The following is a 6,000-nucleotide window of genomic DNA, read 5'->3' as shown; positions in this document are numbered from 1 at the left end:
CCATTCTATGACTTTTTGGACACTTCCCCACCACATACTTGCTAAAAATGTAGGTCCTCTTTAAAGAAGAGTTTTGAAAACTACTATCTAGTAGTAAGGGGAACGGGACCAACCAGGGCTGGGCCTCCTCTCTCCAAGGGCCCCATAGCAGCCACATGATCTGTCTCTATGCTTTCACAAGGAAAATCTCAAAACCGAAAGCCCATTGATCATCAGTGATGAGGAAGGCGATGGGAATGGTGAAGATACTGTATTTCCCACATGGAAGCATTACGTCACCAAGAATGGCAGCTGAGACAGAATTCGCTGTGCTCACTGGGTTCCTGGGTGTGTGTGCAGCTGATGCGTTCCTCAGACAGCTGTGTGATCCAACATATTACACATAGCAGACACATCTAGGCTCGAGGATCTCATGGGGAGGATTACGGGGCAGTGAAACCATAAACTAGAGCATAAATCAGTGTAACCATCGCTCCATCTTGTCCCCCGGAGACCCGTAAAGCTTCTACATAGTCTTGATCAACCTCTTATTCTGTATTACACACCAATTTCCAATGACTGGGCAACCCAAATATAACTCTGAGCTGCAGTGTCGTGACTTGTGAGGTGTCACCCAATGCTCAAGGTTCCGGGTGACCCTTCTCTCTCCTGTTGACTTGTAGTAGGACCTAGAACCTTACTCCTACATAATGTTCTACCTTATCTGGACTCTGGAAATGATATGAGTTAAAAGTCCCAAACTTCTCAGACAGATATAGCAAAGTTATTGGGCTTATTAGAATCCTGTTTAACCCTTTAGTTTCTAGAGCGATTAGCTTAGTAGGAACCCTGGATTTAAATGTGAACTTCAAGGCATCATTCACATAGGGGACAAGAAGAAGGTATTAAGTTGCAACTCTATGGCCCCCAATAACACCTTTAGGTAATTTCACATTCTGGCCTATGTGGTACTTTTAAGCTTTGCCCAGATTTCATGGTAATGGGTGGAAGTCTATTTTACATGTGGCAGTGACTTCTAGGACAAACTCTCGAGTGATAATGGCAACTGGGATCTCATCATTCTTGAGGGTCCTACTCTTTGCGGCGCCTGCGAGAGTGCAAACCTTTATCAGAACTGGTTTCCATTGACTAGTCATGACCAATGCTATGCAAACACAGTACTGCCCCTTTATTAGAGCTCCAGCCCTGTCACGATTGGCGCTTCCCTGTATGGAAATTCCCCCCGTGACCCCGGAGTGCAGCATAAAATCACATGATGTTTTCTGTGGATCAGTTTCAGTGTGAATCCACATTGGATGGAAAATCCAGCGATCTGAGGGACATCCAACGAGGCTGGTCATCAGTGCTGGACTAGCCGGGGCCTGGATGTCACTGTCAACCAAGTGGGGTTTTCTCGTGTAACGGTGTGGAGACAGCGGAAAAACATCTCCTGGTCAGATGGATCCAGATTTCTGTTGTCTCATACTGATTGGAGGGGTAGAATTTAGCGCAAGCAGCATGAATCGCTGCCCCCTTCCTGTCAGGTGTCAACACTTCAGGATGGTGATGGTGGAGTAATGGAGTGGAGAATGTTTCTTGGCACACCCTGGATGATCCAAAATTCCTGAAGAACTATTTTAATATTTAGCGGAATCTAATACATGATGATTTGCTGCGATTCTGAAGGCCAAAGGAGTCCAACACAACTAGATGGGGAGGGGGGTAATAAAGGGGCCATATAGCTGTATGTTTTATATGGTCTGCTCTGGGCTTTGGGTGGCCGAAGAACATGGACATCCTATAGTTATGTTGTACTCCAGATACAATAACCGTTTACCATGCTAAACAGAACCAGAAACAACAAGGGATTTCTGTGGCAGCCAAAAACAAAAATTCCTTCCCGGACCCAGCAGACAGAATGTTCCCTCTTCTCATTAGTACGTCTCTTTTTATCCTACCCAGTTATATACCACTTTGCAAAATTCTTAGTTTCCCGTCCTTGGCAACTTCTTGTTTTTCCTTTTAAACCTCGCCTCCATCCAGGGGTTGGATGTTTAGTTACACTGAACTCTATTAAACTTTGGGATACGGCAATATACGATATTAAAAAAAAATATATTAAATATTTGCAAACTTCTCCTTAAAGGGATTGTCCAATTGTAAACTATTCAAGGCCCCTGCTGAGGACACACATAGAAACAAACAGCAGGGGAACCAGGTGCTCAGTCAGCAATGGCGGTAGTGTTACAAATTAAATAAGTAGGGAGAGTGAAATTGCACACCTACATATAAGAGGATAGGGAATCCCTTCCCCCCTTCCTTATTCCACAGCGCTTTCAGGTAATTTATTTATTACCCCCCACCAATCTGGGAACTCAGTTTACCGACCTCGGAAGGATAGAAGGCTGAGTCAACCTTGAGCCGGCTACCTGAACCGTGCGGGGATGGAAATCACAACCTTCAGGTCATGAGCAAGAGCTTAGGACTGCCTACTGTTGCCTTAACACTCTGCACCACATGAGGCCCCTACACAACAATCATCACAATGTTTACTTATTTATCCTTAGGACAGAAATCTGCCACCCAAAAGTCAGCTGTTATCTGGGCTGGTGTACTCATGCACTGAGCTAATTTCTGCAGAAGCAGACAGCTCTGTTCCCACTGCAGTGGCCAGACTTGGTATTACAGGCAATATTACCATTCACCTCGATGCCTGTAGTACCAAGCCTGGCCACTGTAGTGGGAACGGAGCTGCCTGCTTCCTGCAGCAATCAACTCAGTGCACAAGCGCAATAATTAGGGCTGCAATGAAGAAGAAAGTCCCTTTTACGTGGTCCAATTATCGGGTATGAATGTTCCTCTGAATGTTCATCGACCTCCATCAACGTCTGCTATATGGGGAACAATGATCATACTAACGATCACTTGTCCCCACAGCAGTGATTATTGACTTGTCAGGAAAAAAATGTGTGCAGATTGACATGCGTTTAATTAGCCTGCTAGTAGAGATTAGTTCAGATTGGCTCACCAAATTACTGCAGGATCTTCCATGGGCCCAGGATCATCTTCTAATGGGCTTATGTGGAGGTGACTTTGGAGCCAACCCAAGGGTTGACTTCTAAGAGCCGGTTACACCAACGTTATGATCTGACATCAACAACATTTCTAGTTGATGTACGATCAATGCTGCACCAACTTGGTTTAGCCCGTGATCTTGGTTCAAATTTAAGTTCAATTTGATCTCCTGATTTTGGCGGATCAAATTAGTTGAACTTAGTTTAACACCCGAAATCCAAGATGGTGGACTAGTCTGATAGCCTGATAGGCTTTTCCTGGGCGGTGAAATTACACCCATGGCTGCTGCTGGTGCAGCGCCCCATAGGGTGACTCTGGACACGGGGCATACGTTGAGGAGCTGGGAGGGTAGAGTGGTCACTTGTCACGGTGGCACTCGCCAGGCTCCCTCCCGGAGGGACACACATAGCCTCGGCCAGCAGCACTGGGCCTCTTCCGGACACCCCTAGAAGAGGGATGGCCAATAAACATAGGAACAGGAGATAACGATGTCACGGGTTTGGAGGTAAGGGAGAAAACACAGGATGACACCGATCCTGCAGGCCAAGTTATCTGACAGGCACAGCTCCAGAGGAGGATAGGGTAGGGTCACTCCACAGACACTCTTGGTGATAATACCTCTGCATGGTGATCTCAACCTTCTCACTTCACGCTCATTCTCAAACTCTCTTCTCTCACTTTCTTTCTTCCACGGTTCCCGGTATATGGACTCTCAAGAACCGCTCCTCTTCTTCCATCTCTCCACCACATGAGATTTGAAGGTACCCCATGTGGCTGCCACTCCACTCTCAACCATAGAAGATGACAGACTTTCTACCACACCCAAAACACTCATACTTATAGACAACATAGATCATGTGACCAGACAAATATTGATACATTTGCAGACATCTCCCAGTCTCATGCAGACATTAAAGAGGTTGTCCCGCGAAAGCAAGTGGGGTTATACACTTCTGTATGGCCATATTAATGCACTTTGTAATGTACATTGTGCATTAATTATGAGCCATACAGAAGTTATTCACTTACCTGTTCCGTTGCTAGCGCCCTCGTCTCCATGGTGCCATCTAATTTCAGCGTCTAATCGCCCGATTAGACGCGCTTGCGCAGTCCGGTCTTCTCCCTTCTGAATGGGGCCGCTCGTGCTGGAGAGTTGCTCCTCGTAGCTCCGCCCCATCACGTGTGCCGATTTCAGCCAATCAGGAGGCTGGAATCGGCAATGGAACGCACAGAGCCCACGGTGTACCATGGGAGAAGACCTGCGGTCCACCGTGGGTGAAGATCCCGGCGGCCATCTTCGCAAGGTAAGTAAGAAGTCACCGGAGCGCGGGGATTCGGGTAAGTACTATGCGTTGTTTTTTTTTAAACCCCTGCATCGGGTTTGTCTCGCGCCGAACGGGGGGGCTATTGAAAAAAAGAAAAAAAACCCGTTTCGGCGCGGGACAACCCCTTTAACCTCTCATTTGCTGCAGCCATGCAATTCACATAGCAAGAGACTAGACAGTTTGCACAGTGCATCCACACAAAAGACATGACATGTATGACATTTATGGAGGGGCCAGGAATATACATTCTGGGCCACTACACTGATAGCGGCCATGTTTTTACTATCGCTATGAATGCTGGGTAGATCACCTGACTACAAAATCCAATCACTGAGTGTGATACATTTCTTCTAGGTTCAACCTTTGATTGCAAATCACTTGAACTTAGTTTCACAAATCTTAGATCAAAAAGTGTTGGTGCGACATGTATGCCTGACAAATATCCGAACCGTGGCCATCAATCAGTAGGTTCACTTTATGTATATAGTCACCATATATGTAATGTATAGGAAACTGGACACAATCATATGACTAACCATAGTCAGTCAGTAGTAGATTGGGCCATTAGAGGATGGCGAAAAAATAATGATATATAGGTGATGGAAAGAGGACGACCTTCACAGAGGTCACATTTTGAAGCACAGCTATAATGGGGGCAGAGGTTATAGCTACATGCGGGTAATGATGGCTGAGGTGATCCGAAGCTCCCTCTGCTATATGAAGGGAAAGTTCTTAAAGCACTTTAGTATATAAGAGAGCAATTAGCATAAATAGAAATATAGAGAGGAATCTCAGAGAGCCTAATATGTAATATAATGTGGGATTTCACAAGAATAGAAGCAGAATACCATGCAGGGACACTTAAAGGGAAGCGGCATCCACTTTTTATAATGCAGTCCCTAATAAACCTTTAACACGCCGCTAATGCGAAGTCCGTGGTTCTGTACTCCGCGCTCCGGTACCGCTACAATCTGCTTTTCAAGTTTTCCCGCTCTACATTCTAATGAGCTGAAAAGAGTCCGAGTTTGCAGAAAAGAGTCAGATCTTCCCTCAGCGCCGCGCCGGGCCGCCTTGTTCTTGATTGGCATGCATAATGACTTCTCTTCTTCGCTGTAACCCCGCACAGGCGCAGTAGCAAACCCTGCCTGCGCGCCTCAGCTCTACTTCATTAGCTGCAACTTCAGCGACGTACTGCGCATGCGCCTTATGGATTGTTACTCCCACTGCGTCCGAGGTCAGATGACTCTGGGAGTAACGATCCTCAAGGCACATGCGCAGTACATCGCTAAAGTTACAGCTAGTAAGGAGCTGAGCTGCGTATGCGCGGGGTTTGCTACGGCGCATGCGCAGGATTACAGCGAAGAAGAGAAATCAGTATGCGTTCCAATCAAGAACAGGGGCAGCCTGGCACGGCGCTGAAGGAAGATCTGACTCTTCAACTCATTAGAATACAGCATGGGAAAACTTCAACAGCAGATTGTAAAGGTACCGGGACACAGATTGCAAAAGTAATTAGGAAAACTCATTAGCAACGCCGTTAAAGGTTTATCGGGGACTGCATTGTAAAAATGTGATGGCAGGTTCCCTTTAATTAGGACACTCCTCACTGAAAAATGAAGCG

This window comes from Eleutherodactylus coqui, chromosome 11 (genome assembly GCF_035609145.1).
Source record: "Eleutherodactylus coqui strain aEleCoq1 chromosome 11, aEleCoq1.hap1, whole genome shotgun sequence".
NCBI classification, from domain to species: domain Eukaryota; kingdom Metazoa; phylum Chordata; class Amphibia; order Anura; family Eleutherodactylidae; genus Eleutherodactylus; species Eleutherodactylus coqui.
Note: the sequence above shows the minus strand (reverse complement) of the source record.